This window comes from Giraffa tippelskirchi, chromosome 5 (assembly GCF_054371585.1).
Source record: "Giraffa tippelskirchi isolate mGirTip1 chromosome 5, T2T-mGirTip1v1.2.pri, whole genome shotgun sequence".
NCBI classification, from domain to species: domain Eukaryota; kingdom Metazoa; phylum Chordata; class Mammalia; order Artiodactyla; family Giraffidae; genus Giraffa; species Giraffa tippelskirchi.
The window spans coordinates 109,714,104-109,734,080 of NC_137279.1; the positions used below are offsets into that span (position 1 = coordinate 109,714,104).

The 19,977-nt window shown below is 41.6% G+C and overlaps 1 protein-coding gene, 1 non-coding gene and 1 pseudogene across 9 annotated transcripts in view; 2 read left to right on the forward strand and 1 right to left on the reverse strand.

Moving 5' to 3' along the window:
• Positions 1-11,131: 11,131 nt before the first annotated feature.
• Positions 11,132-19,977, forward strand: part of SLC16A1 (solute carrier family 16 member 1) — a 36,043-nt gene continuing 27,197 nt past the window's right edge. For 4 of the 7 annotated variants that reach the window (XM_081493503.1, XM_081493505.1, XM_081493500.1 and 1 more), the window contains exon 1: positions 11,132-11,296. The gene's annotated coding sequence lies outside the window, so the exon portion shown is untranslated. Of the gene's footprint in view, positions 12,022-19,977 lie in introns of all 7 variants that reach the window. The other 3 variants (XM_081493504.1, XM_081493501.1, XM_081493502.1) reach the window with 1 other exon arrangement.
• Positions 13,491-13,563, forward strand: TRNAW-CCA (transfer RNA tryptophan (anticodon CCA)). The gene has a single exon. It is a non-coding gene; the product is annotated as a tRNA-Trp (tRNA).
• Positions 14,926-16,249, reverse strand: LOC145507279 (nascent polypeptide-associated complex subunit alpha pseudogene; annotated as a pseudogene). Its single transcript, XR_014054735.1, has one exon. The product of XR_014054735.1 is annotated as a nascent polypeptide-associated complex subunit alpha pseudogene (transcript).

Genomic DNA, 19,977 nt, shown 5'->3' on the forward strand with positions numbered 1-19,977 from the left:
AACCATAATATGCATTTATAAAAAAATCTATGGGACTTACCTAGTAGGAATTCAATAAGTATGGAATGAATAAATGGATGAATTAAGTACAATGAATGTCTTAAACATGCACTTGGATTACTAAAGCTTTGTGGAATCTGTAAGTATAGCAGTGGTATTGCCAAAATGAATGTGTCTAAATGGTAGCAAACTTTCTGTAAACGTCTTCAGAAACAACAGAAGTGTGGAACAGCTAGAAAAAGTGCTTTGATTAATAGAAGAACAACATTTTTATAATTGGTTCTAGGCTAGTGCTTTAAACATTCCTAAGTAAACAAAGCTAGATTATCTTCCATCTGCCTAAGTCTATGAAATTATTACTCATTGGAAAAAACACCCCTTGTGATCTAGAAGAAGATGCATTAACTCTACTATTAAAAAGTCAGGTCCCAAGCTTATCTAATGGCAGTTTTATCAAACTTCCTGTCACTGCTAAATGGTGAAATTTAATAATTACATGAAAACTAAATGGCTTTTTAAGAAGAAAAACAAAGTCTGAATTGAAGGAAAAAACTATTGTCGTTTTGCTAGATTCTAAATTGAACCAACCCATTACTCTATATTACATTATAAGTGATAGGGAACTTTCATGTATGTAAATATATATATATATGTCATATATATATATATATATATGTCATATATATATATATATATGTCATATATATATATATATATCATATGAGCCACAGCTATTAAGCCTGTGTTCTAGAGTCAGTAAAGCCTCTGCCTGCAATGTGGGAGACCGAGGTTTTATCCCTGAGTCAGGAAGATCCCCTGGAGAAGGAAATGGCAATTCACTCCAATACTCTTGCCTGGAAAATTCCGTGGGCTACAATCCATGGGGTCACAAGAGTCGGACATGACTGAGCGACTTCACTTTCACTTTGTCATATATATATATGGCATACATTTACTGTCCTGGCTAATATTTTTCTGAAAAATTATGCAAGGTAGAGCAAGCAAAATTCAAATCAACATTTTCATAGTATCTCTTACTTCAGTGAAGCTAATCAAGGATTTATACCAAATACAAAGTTACTTAAGACTCTGTTTGCTGCTTTATACAAGACAACCAACTGTATTGTGATATCACTCAGTCATGTCCAACTCTTTTTGACCCCATGGGCTGTAGCCCACCAAGCCCCTCTGTCCATGGGATTTCCCAGACAGGAATACTGGAGTGGGTAACCATTCCTTTCTCCAGGGGATCTTCCCAACCCATGGATCAAACCCAGTTCTCCTGCATTGCAAGCAGATTCTTTACCATCTGAGCCACCAGGGAAGCCCAGTTGCATACTCAGGTCAATTCCTGGGGGCGAGCATGGATCTAAAAAGTGACAGCTTATTGGAGTCAAAATAATAAAGAGAAGACACTGGAATTCTAGTTATTCTTGTTGAGGGAATGAAGGCTGAATTGTGGAATTTACGGCAGCACAAATTTTTAAAGCATTTTGCCAGAAAAATACAGTAAGACCCCCATGTATGAACCTTTAAGTTGTGAACTTTCACAGATGTGAACCTGTCCAAAATGTTCACATGTCCAAAATAATGCAAATTAGTTCACATGTCTGGCTTACATTGTCATTGTCACATGTAGACATACTCTACAAGGGTGTGCTTTTGTGTACTTTGCTGTACAGTATTGCATAGAGAACAATAGTACAGTAGTACAGTATCTTTCGGGCTTCCCAGGTGGAGCGAGTGGTAAATAACCCACCTGCTAATGCAAGAGACATAAGAGATGTGGGTTCGATCCCCAGGTTAGGAAGATTCCCTGGAGGAGGGCATGGCAACCCACTCCAGTATTCTTGCCTAGAGAATCCCAATGGACAGAGGAGCCTGGTGGACTACAGTCCATAGGGTTGCAAAGAGTCAGAAATGACTGAAGCGACTTAATACAGATGCCCAGTATCTTTATTTCAAGCCCAGGATGTTTGGAAGCAAGCATAAAAGCAGCAGGGATATAGCTGATACTACTGTACTTTTCAAGGTACTGTATTGTAAGATTTAAAAATGTTTTATTTTTTGAGTTTGTCTTTTATATATTATTTGTGTGGAAAGTATTATAAATGCATTACAATACAGTACTATATAGTTGATTGCATTAGTTGAGGACCTAGGCTAACAAATTGGATTTACAAACTTGCTCTCAGAATGGAACTCATTTGTATACCATAAAGACAATCAGATACAAATAGTTTTACATTAAGCAACTCTACACAATATGCTTACAACAGTACCTGGCACAGAGGCTGTGTTGTATAAATGTTAGCTGCTATTTACCATCTGACATCACTTTGAAATATCAACCAATTTGTATTAGCCATATACATATAGGTTTATATAAAGCAATCTGTATGATACCAAGAGAAGAAACAGTCCCTGTTGTAAAAAGTTTATAGAGATACACTATGAAGGAGAAAAGAAAGTTAAATTGTTAAAGAAAAAATAATTTCTTTGAGGTAATGTCCTTTGCCAGTTCAGCTTGAGTTCTGCATCAAAGGTTGAGAAAACTTCATAGCCTATTCTTTTCCAAACAAGCTTAAAACAGAGATTACTGATATTTAAAATAAACAGAAATAAATTATACAGTAATAATATATTGCTTTTTGACAATTCTCATGTCATAAAACTTAACTGAATCAAAACTCCATATATAATTTGAATATAAGAATAAAAAATTCACTTTTGGGGATCTTCCTGGCCCAAGATTGAACTCATACCTCCTGCACTGGCAGGTGGATTCTTGACTACTGAGCCACAAGGGAAGCCAGAGGCTTTCTTAATCTACCTTAAAACATAACCTTTCCTTCCCTCCCCTCGGCTTTGAAACTTAATTTGCTTTGCTGACCTGAGGAAAAGCTTTCTATACTAAAAAAAAATGTATAAATTTCATCACAAAATGTTCATGAGGTTATCTAATACTCTCAAGATATTTCCTGAATCCTGTGACTTTTGCATTCTTAATCATAGACAACACATTAGAAGTTTGGAATGCCTGAATTTTCAAGTACAAAGACTGCATGCATTTTTGTTTGAAGTCCTTAAAATGTCAGGAGAGCCACTTAGCCTAGAAGAGTCCTTCCGTTGGATAGGCAAGGCCTATAAATATGTAATGTTTTAAAGAGAGATAGAGAGATCTAAGTCTTCCAGAGGAGGGAGAGCAAGATATGGAACTTAATTATCAAGTCAAAGCTTTTTCCAAGATAATCATGTGCCCCTGGGAAGAAAATAGGAAACAAAACATTACACTTAATTTGGATTTGGAGGCGGCCTTCCTGAGCAATTTATTAAAGCGTAAACAATAATCATGGAGAAAGAAGCTGGTGAATAAATATAATTATGAGACTTTTTAATTCACATTAATTAGTGGGGCAGCTAAACTGGATTACATAGAGGTTTGAGTTATATAATAGAAATACTAAAACTACTCCCTTGTTAGCCTATCTGCTTTTCTTTCATCTCCATGTTATTCTGTATACAGCTCACCTGCTACCTGGAGGAAGTGCTTTCCATGAAGAAACAGCATGTACAATGGCTCAGGCTCGGGGTTAGGACTATAAAACAGCCATCTATTTCCTTCCTGCCTCTTATCTTCCTCATCCCCATCCCTCCCTATGACCTCAAAACTTTAGATAAATGAAATAGTCCAGCACTTAGGAGCACAAAGCTATGAATTAGACTTAGGTTTACATCTCAGCCTTATAGTAATCATAAGTGAAAAATTACTCCCTTTCTGATGAAGCATAAGAATAGCTTAATAACATATATGTAAGTTTTGGGGAATGGGATGAGATTTTCCTAGATTATTGGTGGAAGGTCTTTGTTAAGCGTAGTTGGAGCCAACAAGGAACTCCTCCAGTAAGTCCCAGAGTCCTTACTTCACTTAACCCACCGGATTCCATAAGTGAGCCTGGTAATCAACACAGCCTGCATTATATATTCCCATGTTATGGCTAAAGCATATTTGGGCTGTGTTTCATGCATATGTCTCACCGGGGCTGGTCAATGAAAAGACTAGCAAACCAGAGGGGATTCATATGAAGTTGGAAGGCTCCAAGATTAATTTATCTTTTCATTGGAAACAGGACCAAAAAACTCATTATTATTATTTTGGCCTAATGGAACGTGAAAAACATACACAATCTTCTACGTGGATGGTACTATGTGTTGCCTGTTTGCAATTTATGGTTTTGTGCCTTTTGTTGTTGGCATTAACTTCTTCAGATCCTGGTTCCTGGCGATGTGGTTATGGCAAGCATCCCTGAGACAAAACAATGACAGAGTGGTGGAAAAACAGAACAGCTGCAGTAGAATGGTATATTCTGAGCTTGGTAAGAGTTAGTACACTTCTGGTTTGGGGACACTGAGTAGACCAGCTATCCTGGAGGTAGGTATCATGGGACAAAGGATATTCCACTACAAGATATTCCAGTTTCTTTTTTGCTACTATATTAGAAGTGGTAAATGGTAAGAGGCATTATGTATATGAAGACTTAAAGGGGGCTCTCCAAAAGCAAGATAAAATTAAAATCCTCAGTTTGAATCCATAAGTTTGAGACACTAGGGAGAAAATAACTCATCTTTAAGTAGTTGGTTTGGACTACGGAGCTGAAGGCTGTCCACTGCAAAGAATGAAGCAGACCATTTCAGTTACTGTGGCCATGGTGACCAAAATGGAACCATGGACCTGGAAAAGGAGAAAACTGTGGATGAAGTTATAAGGTAATCCACAGGGTCTCTTAAACTTGAATCCTGATCTGCCAAAGATCATAATGGAAGGAGATTCTCCTCATAGGGAGGGGACTGTCAAATCTTTGTCATGAAAACTTTTGTTCTGAGACTAATGTTTTCCTTGAAAATCTTTCTTAAATCATCACTGACACCATGGGGAGGACCTTGGGGCATGGAAGGAGCACTCTCCCTTTTGCCTGCTTCTTCAGCAGAGACCAGGCTGGACCAGACTAGCCTGCTGCAATATTTGTTTGCCTTATTACCCATCTGCCTACCCATTCCTCACTTTCTAACCCCCCAACACAATTTTGTTTTCCACTTATTATTAAAAATAGTTTGGAATTTAAAGAATTCTATTTTCTTTGAATTACTGAATAACGTTTATGTAGAAATGTCAGGTAAACTTGTACTGTTAGTGCTATATGGGGATATGTTTCATTTGAAAATCATGAACTTGGATGTCTAGATGGATATGAACTCTTTCTCCATGCTGCTCACCATTCTTCACTATCTTGGTGGTGGTGGTGGTGGTTGAGTTGCTTCAGTTGTGTCCAACTCTTGAGACCCCATGGACTGTAGCCTGCCAGGCTCCTCTGTCCATGGGATTTCCCAGCCAAGAATACTGGAGTGGGTTGCCATTTCCTTCACCAGGGGATCTTCCCAACCTAAGGATCGAACCCAGGTCTCCTGCATTGCAGGCAGTCTTTACCAAATGAGTTACCCAGGAAAGTCTTTACTATCTTACAGTGAGCTAATTACCTTTTCTTAGTCCTTGAGGGCTTTTCGATTTGAATCCTTGATTTATATGAAACATGACTGAAGTTCAAGGGTAAGTACAGTGATGTTTCAATAAGTAGACTAACAAAACATGAATATTTACCTTCATTTTGAGGTCTCCAGGAAAACCTCTTTGCCTGATTAATTCTAGGAAGCTCTGTGGCAGAGGCCATTTCCCCAGCATCAGTGAGGCGGATTGTCAACATTTCTTAACTCCTAAGTCCAAACCCTAAGAAGGTAAATCCAGAAGTGCTACCTTACCTGTTCCATGTTCCAAGTTTTCCTGTGTGAGAATTCTCTTCTTCTTTGAGTGACTGATGATGAAAACATTTACCTTATTTAGGAAAACCTTTATACCCTAGCCAAAGGAGTATGGCCTTATTCTACAACCACAAAAAATAGGCCTGCCAGGGTAAAATATAATAGGCATGACATCTGAACTCCTGGATGGGGAGAGGCTTCACTTTATTAATACACAGCTCAGAAGTAGTGTTGGTAGTCCCCGGACTTCACCTGGGCACAGGTGTCACAGGTACTGTATGGTGCAGGGCACTGTGGAAGATTCAGGGTTCTTAGAGGTCACCACAGATTGATTTCTGTGCTTTATCCAAGGCTCATCTTGTACACCGGTGCAGCAGTATCAAGGTCCAGTTAGAACAACCAGGCCTGGCTCCCCAGCCAAGTGGATACATAAAGCTGGTCATTATGACCTAAGAGGCTTCCCTTTCCTGCATGCAACCCTCTCCCGACTCACACTAGGTCTGGGGTACAGATGTTCAAGAGTTCCAACTGCCTGCTGCTGCTGTTGGATGAAGGCCATAAGAAGAGTCCAAGTAGTCACACTGAAGGATCTCACAGCATGGAATGTAGGTGCCAGGACACCCAGAACTTTCTGGAATATAGGTGATCTTAAAATTTAGCTGTTCAAAAAGATGTCCCAACATCTCCACCCCCAATTTAGCTGCCCAGAGATGCACAACTATTCCAGATTCAGATAAGCAGGGGTTGGTTCCCTTTGAACTTTCTAGCTTCAAAGGCAGCTTTTATGGCTGACAGATTTTTGGCAATGATTGTTTAACTCTACCAGAGGTAGAAGCAACCTAGAACATGGTCTTCCTAAGATGACCTTCAAAGTCTATTGACTAGTCTCCTACGGTATTACTAAGTCACAAATGACCATTTCTACTCATGTATTTACAGCGTAGGCTAAGTTGCTTCAGTCATGTCTGACTCTTTGCAACCCTATGGACCATAACCCGCTAGGCTCCTAGGTCCATGGGATTCTCCAGGCAAGAATATTGGAGTGGGTTGCTGTGCCCTCCTCCCTCCAGGGGATCTTCCCAACTCAGGGATTGAAACTGCATCTGTTTCTCTCCTGCATTGGCAGGCGGGTATACTGAGAACCAAATAATGACCATTTTCTGTTAACTCCAGACAATGTTAATTGTGTGACTTTGGGTTACTTAACCTCTCTGTATCTGTTACCTCTGTAACTTTGAAAGTGAAAGTGTTAGTCGCTCAGTGGTGTCCAACTCTTTGTGACCTCATGGACTATAGCCCACCAGGCTCCTCTGTCCATGGGATTTTCCAGGCAAGAATACTGGCATGGATTGCCATTTCCTTCTCCAGGGCAGCTTTGTAGCCCCAGGATCGAACCCAGGTTTCCTGCATTGCAGGCAGAGTCTTTACCATCTGAGCCACTGGGTCTGTAAAATGGGGATTATAATAGTACCCAGCCCATAGCATTTTTATGAGGAGTAAATGAGTTAAAATGAGTAAAGCGCTTAGATCAATGCCTGGCATATAACAAATATCCCTTAAATCTTAGCTATCATCAATTTATTGGTTTTATTATTCCCCTAATCTTACTCAGCCCACCCACCTAGAAGAGGGAAGGGAGGGAGGGAGAGAGGATAGAAGGAAAGAAGGGACGGAAGGAGAGAGGAAAAAAGAAGGAAGGAGCAAGCTCAGGGTCAGCTAGGGTCAAGAAAGTAGACAGGTCTGGTAAATATGTAGGACCACGACTAAAACAAATGCTTGCTAGGAAAGATCATAATCAGTGATGTAGATTATGAAGAGCATCAGCCCAAACCAGCCTGTGCTGGCAGAGGGAAGAAGCAGGAGACAAGTCACATCAGACCACTGAATGGAATGACGATATGGGAAAAGGACTTTGGAAAAAAGAGCCTCACCCAATTTGGCTGAAATCAAATTGAATTAAGAGGATAAACAGGTCAAAAAGGAATATTCTTATTCCCCATTTGGATGGTTATGCAAATTTCTCTTCCCATATTCCCAATTGAAATACTATAAATTTTAAATGGGGGAACGTTTTTAATCTATTAAGTATTCTTGTGTTTTAAAAGAATCCTTTCCTGTTATTTCCTATCTCACAGAAATGATGGAATAACTGAGGGAATGGAAGTGAACTATGCAGCTGAATTCCAGAAAAAACACAGTAATTTTATTCTTCTCCTTTCCCAGATAAAAAAATTGAGTAGCTTTCTCAGTCTGAATAGTAACTAGTTGTTTTGAACCTTCAAAATTTGCATTTCTCCTTCTATTACTATTTGTGAAGTTATAATTCTTACCTTGAAATCTTCAGAGGTTTTGCTCACTTATTAACAAGCTTGCAAACAGTCTATCAACCTTTAAAATAGAAAAGTCTATCTGGAAAATTTTGTGATAAAGCCAAAAGCCACTAGAGAGCACCATACCTTCTCTGATTTTGCAAGACCCTGTGATGAAACACTTTGATCTTAAAAATTGCTTGGTACAATAACCTTGAGCCTAGATATCTGGTTCTTCTGATCATGCCATTTATTAGATGGGTGGCCTCAGAAAAGTCTTTTAGCTTCCCTGGGCCTTCATTTCCTTTTCTGTAAAATAAGGGAGTTATGCTAGATGATCTTCAACATCCTCTCAGCTCTAAATTTCTGATCTTACACTTACTAGTTTACCTCTTCGATGTCTCATGGATTAATGAGGAAGAAAACCTGGCAGAAAAGCAAGAATTTTACCTGTATCATTTCATCACTTTGGCCAGCTCACCCACTCCATTTTTACTTTTTCAGCTAAGAATCTTGGAGTTGTTTTTTTTTTTTTAATTGGAGGATAATCACTTTACACTGTCGTGTTAGTTTCTGCTGTACAACAAACAACGTGAGTCAGCTATAAGTATACTTATCTCCCTCTCCCTCTAGGACCTCCCTCCCTCTCCCCCCATCCTGCACCTCTAAGTCATCACAGAGCACCAAGCTGAGCTTGCTGTGTTATATAGCAGCTTCCCACTATTTTACACACATGGTAGTGTACATATGTCAATGGAATTGCTTTTTATCTTTGCCTCTTATAAACTTTGTGGAAAAATTATATTAATTCATAAACATTTATAGGGCGCTTTCCAAGTTTCACCAATCACTTTTGCAAATACTATCTTACCTGACTGTCACAACAATTCAGACTGATGGATACTATCTTCAAATTACCTGGTTAAAAAAACAGGCCCAGAATAGGTCAGTGAATTAATTGCCCAAAGTAACAGGGATAAGTTTTGGGAACAAGTCTTTTGATTTCCAAGCCTATATTCTTTTCACAACATTAGAAAGCCTACTAGGGGCAGATCCAGATTTTATGGGGCTTGTGGTATATATATTTTTGGTGGACATCTTCAAGAAAAAGAATACAAAAGTACAATACATCACTAAGTGTGCTCCTGTGACTACATTGTTAGGACCAAGTGAGGGACCTTTGGGGTTAATCTTTAGCATTCAGTTTCACAGTTTCCCTTAGTTATACATTTATCTAGTTCTTACTATATGTCAGACATTAAAGTAAATATTAATTTTATTATTATAACAACCTTATGAGGAAGGTATTGTCCTTGTTTTACAAAGCAGAGAATGAATGAGGCTCAGAGCAGGGGAAAAGGATTTACCTAAGGACAAATATGTAGTAAGTGCCAAGTATTCAAGCTGGATTTCAGATCTGATCCTGGGTCCATATTGTGAATCTACCACACTATGCTCCTCCTACATTCCACTGTTCAGGTCCTGACAGTTCATATCTGAACCGGTCCTAGTTTTGTCTTCCAAACTCTCCTACCATCTACCCTGAATGCTGCTTATACCGTCACAGTCCTGAAGTACTGCCGAAGTCCTGACCAACTGAAGGACCTGAAGAGCCTTCCTTTTCTGTATTTATCAATGGTAAAAAGCAATTATTACTCGTAAGTAGCACTTCGCTGTAGATTCCATGCTGTTTTCTAACGTGTTGAACTGTTAACTGAAAACCTTTTCTTGCATGAAACAGAGGCGGAGTGGGTGAGAGGGAGAAAGTACTTGGAAACTTTCAGAATCTTATCCCTCAGGGCCCATTCCATTACAATCTAGGTTCTTCATTTGCAAAACAAAAAGCTGAACCACTCAGGATTGTAAAGAGAATTAAGTAAGGAGGGGGGAGGGGAGGAGAGGAGGGCAGGCTTCCAGTGCTGGTCAATGTTGGTTTATCTCCATCTGACTCGACCTCCCCCCAAAATCTTTAAGTCAGGCGCCTTGACCCATACATTTCTGGTATTTCTCAAAAGTCTCGGACATCAGAAGCACTCCATGTTTATTCAATTTGATCACTTCAGCATCACAGGGTCCTGGGGATGGTTCAGGTGAACTGCTAAGTATATAATCGGCCCTTCAGAACCGTTAGCTATAATTATATTTTGTCCCAAACCCTCAGCGTCCATAAAAATTTGGCCTCTCTGCAGTCTGATTTCTTCATATTTCCGACACATAGATCCTCTCGTGGGACCAGTGTCGCCACCGTCAGACCAGCTCTTTTCTCCCGACCTCTGTGTTCATACCCATCATTCATCAAATGTGAAAAAGTTCCATAAATTCTCTCATCAAAATTACCAAAAGCCCTTATGAGGTCGCCTGTATTACTGTTGCCATTTCAGAAAGCAGGAAGCAAGCCCTGAGGATTTGAGTGACTTCCCCGAGGTCACTGAACTCAAGCAGGGAGGCCGCAGCCCGCGCTCTAAACTGCCGGCTTTCGGCCTCTTCCCGGGTCCGAAATGCACCCGCGTCCATTCAAACCCCGCCCAATCCCTCATTTCCAGTCAGTTCCCGGCTTCTCCGCGCACCATGGCCCCCCACACCTGAGTCAGGCCCTAGGCAGCACGCCCAATCCATCCTTGGCGGTTTTGCCCTTTTCTCCGCCAGAGACTAACGATGAGATAGACGCTGGTGTCCCCGGTGCGAGTAGATCACCCCGAGGTCCTCCGACGGCGGGCCGAAGGGGAGACTCCGCAGAGGAGCCCGGCGACAAGGTCCCTGCCGCATAGCGGGGGCGCCGCGCCCAGGTCTTGCCGGGCCGCGGGTCACGTGGCGGGGAGGGGGGCGCCAGCGCGCGCGAGCGAGAGAAAGAGAGTGAGCGGGCGCGCGCCTGAGAGCAGTGGAGGCGCGAGTCGCAGTTCGGGTGTAAGTGTAAGGGGGAGGGAGCGGTGGCCGTGAGGGCCAACTCCGCCCCCTGTGCGCATGCTCCGGCCCCGGCGGGTTATAAGGCAGCCTCGCGGGCCGAGCCCGACAAAGTGCTGGCGAGCTGCTACGTGACTAGCCGGGCGCGTGGGTGCCAGGACGAGCGAATTAGGCAGCCGGCGAAGGACGCGACCTGGACCGTGGGCCCGGCGAAAACTCCAGCCGCGCCGCCGCGTCACGCTCACGCTAGGCGCCGCGAGCCGCGGATAACGGTTAGTTGGTAACGGCCGGTTGCGTGCTCGACGGGGACCCCGCGGTGCCCTTCCTTCCTTGGCGTGTTTGGAGGGAGCCGTGGGGGAGTGGAGGGCTTGGTTTCCGAGGGAGGGGGGGATGGCCGGGCGGGGGCTTAGGACCACAGCAGCCACGTGGCCTCGGAGCGCAGCGTTGCTGAAGGAGACCTTGAGGCGCTGGGGACAGCGCCTCTCAGCAGAGCTGCGGCCCCGTTGTCAGGTGCCGGCCGCCGGCCTGGCCGAGGAATTGGGTCGTGGTGCCGGTGACCTTGGGAAAGTCGCTTCCCCTCTAGTCTTAAGTAGGCTCTTCAGGAGATGCTTTTGATCTGGGAAAGGGACGACGTGAGGTTGACTCACGTGGTGCCTTCAAGCTGCTGGCCGCGTTCTCCGAGGGTAGGGATTCGGGGCGGGAGTTATTTTGGACTCGTGGCACGCCCGCCCCAACCTCCTCGCCAGCCAATCCTTGTCCCACCTGGTGACTTGCGGCAATGGCTCGGGGGAGCTGCAGTCCTTGTAGCCAAGACGTGACTGCAGCGTTTGAGTGGACTTTGCCGAGGGGACATTGCAACTGGCAGTCTCCCAGAGTGGTGCTGACGAGAACTCTTTGTCATTCAACCTGTGGCTGCGGAACGTCCGCCGCAGCGCCCTCACTCTGGGACTTTAAGGCGGCCCTGAGGAGAAGAGTCTGAAGCATAGCATTACACTTGGTATGATGCTCGCTTTTTGTTCCATATACATACTTTCTCCCCACGTGCGTTTTAACATTTCATTTCTTTGTCATGACTCAAATGCGACAAGCAGTTGCCAAAATTAGTTTGTAATTAATCTTAACCCCCCAAAAAGTACTACTTGAGTCAGATTCCTAGTGTGCTATACTTGGCATCTGCTCTGTCATAACTAGTTTTGAAACTTGTTTTTCCAAAAATTATTCTGGTTTTCAAATAAAATGTGGACACTTCAGTGCCTTGATAAAACAAATGTGGGTATAGTTACTAGGGGTATATGATATGGTGAACTCTGAATTGTGAGTTTTTTAGAGTGTAAGTAGGAATTAGCCATTAATAAGCAATTTTGATGGCTGCTACCAGCCCAGTGAGGTGATGCAGAGAATATGTATTTTAGTGTAGTTTTTTACTTAGGCACTAAAAATACCCATAAGTCCAAGTTTTATGCCTTAGGGTACAATTTTGCCTTTAGGTTGCCATAGAGAAAATATATAGTTTAAGACATCTATCCCTTAAAACAGGTATTGGGTATTATTTAAACAAAAGTTGAATTTTAGTAATTAATTCAGGGATTGGATGCTGTTCTTTCATTGGACTGCAGTGACCCTTGTTAAAAATGCAAGTTAATGGTCTGGGGAGATTTTTATAGCTGAATAGGTTTAAAGGTTTAGTTGTAAGCTTAACATAATAGGCTATAACATACCTAAACAGATTAAAAAGGAAAAAGAATCATGCTACCATAGGATGAACCAACTGATCAGTGTTTAAATAGTTTACATATCTTTTGGTCTTTTAAATATTAATTCATATAACTCCGGAAAAGATCTTACTGACCAGCCAGTCAGTTGTTCTTATTTTATATATTAGGAAACTGTTAGAGAGGTTAAGTGACTTCTCATCTCAGTTCTGAAAACTGTAATGGTTAGGTGAGAATTATGTAACTTTTGACTCCCATTTAATGAGTTCAGCACTCCTGAACTTTCTCTAAAAATTATAAATATAGGTATGAAATGTGTGTGTGTCTGACTCTTTGCAACCCCATGGACTGTAGACCACCAGGCTCTCTAGGCAAGAATAACTGGAGTGGGTTGCCATTTTTTTCTCCAGGGGACCTTCTCGACCCAGGGATTGAACCCCAGTCTTCTGCATTTCAGGCAGATTCTTTACCATCTGAGCTACCAGGGAAGCCCTAGATATGAATTATCTTATGCTAAAAAAGTTATTTTGAATAATTAGTGACTTCCCAACTTATACCTTCATTCTCACTGTGTTTTCCATCCACTTCTTAATATGCCTTCCTATGAAGGATTTAGGTCCCTGCAGATGTCTACATGGCCTATTTTGTTAGAGAAGAGGATTAGGAAGATGGAACCTGATTTGTTATTGGCTACCAGCCACTAGGATTCAGAGACACCTAGGATTCAGCAAGAACAGGTCCTAGCCCTGGAACTTCCCTGGTGGTCCAGTGGTTAAGACTCCATGCTCCCAATGCAGGGGGCCCTGGTTCAATCCCTGGTCAGGGAACTAGATCCCACATACTGCAACTACCAGTTATCATGCCACAACTAAGACCTGATGCAGCCAAATAAATAAAAGTAAAAAAAAAATACCCCGTACTCCAAATAGGCCTAGGTTTGATCCCTGTTTAAGAAATAAGTTCTAGCCCTATCATTCCTGGAGTTTATAGTCTAACTGGAAAGCATAATATATATTGATATAAGTACCAGAACATGTACTGTTTATATAAACAACTATTGAGTACCTAATAGAGGAAGTAGAGGTTCCTATGGGAACAAATACTGTATTATGTAGGTGTGACGTGTAGGTGTGTTCATTGGAAAGACTGATGTTGAAGCTGAAACTCTGTACTTTGGCCACCTGATGCGAAGAACAGACTCATTTGAAAAGACCCTGATGCTGGGAAAGATTGAGGGCAGGAGGAGAAGGGGATGACAGAGGATGAAATGGTTGGATGGCCATCATCGATTCGATGGACATGGGTTTGGGTGGACTCCGGGAGTTGGTGATGGACAGGGAGGCCTGGCGTGCTGCGATTCATGGGGTCACAAAGAGTCGGACACGACTGAGCGACTGAACTGAACTGAACTGAGGCGACTCCCAGCTTAGTATAGAAGCAAAGGTAGCCCTCTCCGAGGAAATGCTATTTAACTTGAGACTTGAAAGATGAATAGGAGTTAGCTAAAGCCAGAGAGTAATAGTGAAAAGAGCATTCCAGATCTGAGTACTGAAGCTGCAGTCAGAATACAGGGTACATTAGAAAAACTTAAAAGTTTTGCTAAAGCATAAAAATAGAGCACAGAGAACAGGGAAAGATGGGAGTTGGCGAGATGGGCAATATCAGATAATGAAAGGCCTTAATTAGTCATTTTAAGGAAGTAGAGAAGGGACTAAGTAAAAAGATTTAAGGAAGTGCTCTTGAAGCTAAATGAATCAAGTTTAATGGTTGTAAATGGGGCTGGGAATGGCATGATCAGACTGAGTTTTAGAAATACCACTGATTACAAAGTGGGGAACATGTTGGAGGCTTTTGGAATTTTGTGAGATCACAGTGATGGACAAGATGGAACAGTTGGGGAAAGATGGAAGAGAGAGGGAAACAGACAGAATTCAATGATAGACCATATGTGGGAGACTGGGAAAGCCAGAGAAGTTAAAAATATTTCCCAGGTTTCCAGCTTGAGCAAATATGAGTTTATTTTTTTTTCTCCATCTACCCAATGTGGACATTAAGAGGTTATGTGACTAGCCCAGGGCTGTTCAGCTTGTAAAGATTGGAAATGTCTTTTTGCAGTTATTGATAGTAATTTTTAATTTTTTCCCCCTTCTATACAGTTTATTATGGCAACTTTCAAAACCCAATTGAAGTTTCTTTATTTTTTTCATCCATCAAGAAGCCATAACTTTATTAATGATAGAAACGGTACAAATTTCAAACCCAGCTGCAGTTGCTCTTTTGAAACACCAAAAAAAGGTCCTCTTTTCAGATGGTTACATTGTTAATTCCAGAATAGCATTTACAATATCATTACTGTTATTCTCAGGGCTCAGACTGCCTTTGCTCTCGACACATTTGCTTGTGACATGACCAATTCTATGTCCTTAACTTCCACACCTATTGCATCAACCTCTTCCTCTTCACTCTCCTCTTGTACAGTTGGAGTCTGTGTGTTTTCTTGGATATTTGAGACAGCTTCACCTTGAACTTTGAATTTCTCAGCAGCTGCTAACTGTGCTTGCTGAGATAAATCCTCAGTCTTGGCTTCCCTCAAAACAATGTAGGTATCTGAAGCTGGGCTCTTGTACACATCTGGTTTTGTGATGACAAAAAGGATATTCTTAGATTTCAGGATAGTGACTCTAGTAACCCCTGTAACCTGTCCAAGACCCAGTTTGGACATAGCCTTCCCGTGCCTTCTTTTCACTTCGGCTCTGTTTTGCTTTACTGACTGGTTCTTCATCGATTTCAGCTGCTGCTGCCAGCTGAGCTTGTTGTGTGGTTGCTTGTGTAGAATACTGTTCCTCAAGCTCTGGTACTGATTCATCACTATCAGATTCTGTTCCAGACCCTGTCTCAGCCTGGGGCTGTGGCAACTCCTGCTCTGTAGCAGGAACGGTTTTTGTGGCTTCACCGGGCATTTTGTGCGGGGAACGCGGAACCAAGATGGAGGCAGAAAGAGAGCAAGCTAGCGAGAGCGTGACCCATGCCTGTTGTAGAACAAACCCAATTGAAGTTTCAAACAGCCATTAATGTTTCATCTGTACGCCTACCTACTTCTCTGTGCCCCCTATTAGATTATTGTGAAGCAAAACAGATACAGGTATTTCACCTGTAAATATTTCAGTATATCCCTAGAAGATATAACTCTTGGGCTTCCCTGGTGGCTCCGTGATAAAGAATCTGCCTGCCAATAGATGAAACACAGGTTTGATCCCTCATCTGGGAAGATCCCACATGCCGCAGAGCAATTAAGTCCTTGTACCACAACTATTGAACCTGTGCTCTATAGAGTTGGGGAGCCGCAACTATTGAAGCAGTTAGGCTCTAGACCAGGTGCTTTGCAACAAGAGAAGCCACCACAATGAAAAGCCCAGCACCACAACTAGACAGTAGCCTCTGCTTGCCACAACCAGAGAAAACCGTGAAGCATTGAAGACTCAGCACAACCAAAAATAAGTAAAAAAAATTTAAAAGTAACTCTTCTTTTAAAAAAAAACGATGACGCTTTAAAGAACATAACCATAACCATTATTCTGTCTTTAAATATTAACATCACCAAATAACCAAGCAGTATTCAAATTTTCCTAAACTGTTTCAAAATAATTGATCAGTTTGATTTGAGATCCAAAGAAGGTCACATTACTTCTGGTTGGTATGTCTTCCCTTTTTTCTTATTTTTCTGTTAAGTTATTTGTTGAAGGTACCATGTTATTTTTTCTGCAGTTTCCCTCGTTCTGGATTTTGTTGAATGTGTCCCGCTGGTATAGATTTAACATGTCCTAGTTTAACATGTTCTATCGTATTTTCTGTAAACTGGTAGCTAGGTTGAGGTTTGATTTCTGAGAGAAGGTATGGTGCGTTGGAAAGGGCAAATAGAATTCATAGGTGATGGTGTGTATTTCCATTGGGGGGCATATGTTTGATTGTCCCTCACACTGCTATCTTGATGGCCTAATTCCATTATTTCATTGGTGGTTTGCAAATGGCAGTTTAATTCTAACATTCCTTTTTAATTTAAAAAAATATATTTATTTATTTGGCTGTCTTGTCTTAGTTGCAGCACTTGGGCTCTCTAGTTGTAGCATGCAGGCTCAATTGCTCCAAGGCATCATGTAGGATCTTTGTTCTCTGACCAGGGATCAAGTCCATGTCCCCTGCATTGCTAGGTAGATTCTTAACCGCTGGACCACAAGGAAGTCCCTCCTTCTTAATTGAGTAGCTAGAATACCTCTACAAAAAAGAGTTAGTTTGAATAGGAAGGGCAAGTTAAAAATTTATGTGCTTAATATAATATCATGAGTGAGAGTGAAGTCACTCAGTTGTGTCCGACTCTTTGCGACCCCATGGACTGTAGCCTACCAGGCTCCTCTGTCCATGGGATTTTCCAGGCAAGAGTACTGGAGTAGGTTGCCATTTCGTTCTCCAGGGGATCTTCCTGACCCAGGACTCGAACCCAGGTCTCCTGCATTGGCAGGCAGATTCTTTACTGACTGAGCTATGAGGGAAGCATAATATAATATCATACCATATCATATCATATCATATATGATTGCAACACTATCTTTTTTGAGAAATGTATTTAAATGTACCAAGGTACGTTCTCTTTGAAAGCCAGTACATATTTTATCAGAATGTTTTTTAGCATTTGTCGTTAATGTTTCAAATGGCTTTTAGTATTTGGAACATTGAGAATTTCTTTTCTTAAATTGGCAGGGATTCTTTTGGTCTATGTTCTTTCTTGCAGAGCTTATCTGTTACCATAGGTTTGAAGGAATTTCTGGTAGAATCACTTACTACCAAATCTAAACCTCTAGCTGTAACCAGATTACAGGTTTTAAATTCCTTGAGGACAGGGATTGATTACTCCAGGTAGCCAGGCTTAAAATCTGAGTCATTTTAATACCGCTAGTGGGCTCCTTCCCTACCAAATGCACTTTTAAGTGCCAACCCCTTCTTGCCTTGGTTATCTCTTATGCCCACTTTTTCCCATCCCACCCCACCCCTAGTTTAGGGTGCTGTCATTATTAGATTAGTACCATGACCTTTTAAGTTGTATGTTATTCATCTTTTAATTTGCCCTGACAAATTTTTCTCCATGCTTTTTTCCTCTGTAATTTCTTCTCCTCCCTCTTATGCCTCTTCCCCTTCTGCGTTTTTGTTTGTAGGATCCATTTCATAATGGATTTATGGCAGAAAGACTAGAATAGGTGACTTGTGAGCTGTGGTGTCTTGCAGAGAAGTGATTAAACAGCATTTAGAATCTTATTGAAATGGTGATTTCTCTTCTTGGGGTACAGTATGCACAATAACTACATGAGTTCACATCCACACCAGTGTGATTGGTTGCATGGGCTGGGTCACTGAAGAGTGCTACTGAACATTTATGCAAAAACAGTGGGATCTAGCCCCTCTGGTGGTCCACACTACCGTACTGCTGATTACAACTACTCATAACATTGAATCTGATTTGATTACAGTGATTTAGCCTTCATATAAAGGAGAAGTTCCTCAAAATATACAGGCAGTGTAAGCTTCATATTTGATCATTCATTGAAAAATATTTCTTCCCTCTGATTTTGCTCTTATATAAATCTTCTGAAGATTATTGAATGAATGAAGACCTGATAACACTGTATTAGTGTGTTGTTTTGGATAATAGCAGAGCTTTTGTAAACTGCCTTATTGAGCTTTTGAGAACCAAAGCTTTTTACTTTATTAACTTTTTCTATTCCACAGTCAGAGGTTTTAATCTGAGATATGCAGGTTGATACTCCATGTTGGATGGAATTCAAGGAGTCTATGAACTTGGTTGGGTCAAAAAATTTTCATTGACTTCTATGTAAAATTTAGGATTTATTTTAACTGAATGTAGGCTTCCCACGTGGCTCTAGTGGTAAAGAACCTGCCTGCCAATGCAGGAGATGTAAGAGATGCGGGTTCAATCCCTTGGTCAGGAAGGTCCCCTGGAGGAGGGCATGGCAACTCACTCCAGTATTCTTGCCTGGAGAATCCCATGGATAGAGGAGCCTGGCTAGCTACAGTCCATAATGGGGCAAAGAGTCAGACACAACTGAAGTGACTTAGCACATATGAATGTAGGCAGTATTGTGTCGGCACATATGAATGTAGGCAGAATATAGTAGTACTGGCAGTACCTGTGACTTTGTCATCAATAGAAATCACATATCTTCATATCATGATACCCTGGTTGCAGCTCTCTTGAAATTGTTTAAGTTTATTACTGTGGTTATTAGACCCACTACCAAGTTTTATCTAATTTCTTAGTTTAAAAAGCACATTATTATATCCAGTTTTAAATGTTTTGACAATAATACCTTTGTATACATTCAAAAACATTTTGATACGGGCTTCATCAGTTCAGTTCAGTCGCTCAGTTGTGTCCGACTCTTTGCGACCCCATGAATCGCAGCACGCCAGGCCTCCCTGTCCATCACCAACTCCCAGAGTTTACCCAAACTCATGTCCATCGAGTCGGTGATGCCATCCAGCCATCTCATCCTCTGTCGTCCCCTTCTCCTGCCAATCCTTCCCAGCATCAGAGTCTTTTCAAATGAGCCAGTTCTTCGCATGAGGTGGCCAAAGTATTGGAGCTTTAGCTTCAACATCAGTCCTTCCAATGAACACCCAGGACTGATCTCCTTTAGGATGGACTGGTTGGATCTCCTTGCAGTCCAAGGGACTCTCAAGAGTCTTCTAACACCACAGTTCAAAAGCATCAATTCTTCGGTGCTCAGCTTTCTTCACAGTCCAACTCTCACATCCATACATGACCACTGGAAAAACCATAGCCTTGACTAGATGGACCTTTGTGGGCAAAGTAATGTCTCTGCTTTTTAATATGCTATCTAGGTTGGTCATAACTTTCCTTCCAAGGAGTAAGCGTCTTTTAATTTCATGGCTGCAATCACAATCTGCAGTGATTCTGGAGCCCCCAAAAATAAAGTCTGACACTGTTTCCACTGCTTCCCCACCTATTTCCCATGAAGTGATAGGACCAGATGCCATGATCTTCATTTTTCTGAACGTTGAGCTTTAAGCCAACTTTTTCACTCTCCTCTTTCACTTTCATCAAGAGGCTTTTTAGTTCCTCTTCACTATCTGCCTTAAGGGTGGTGTCATCTGCATATCTGAGGTTATTGATATTTCTCCCGGCAATCTTGATTCCAGCTTGTGCTTCT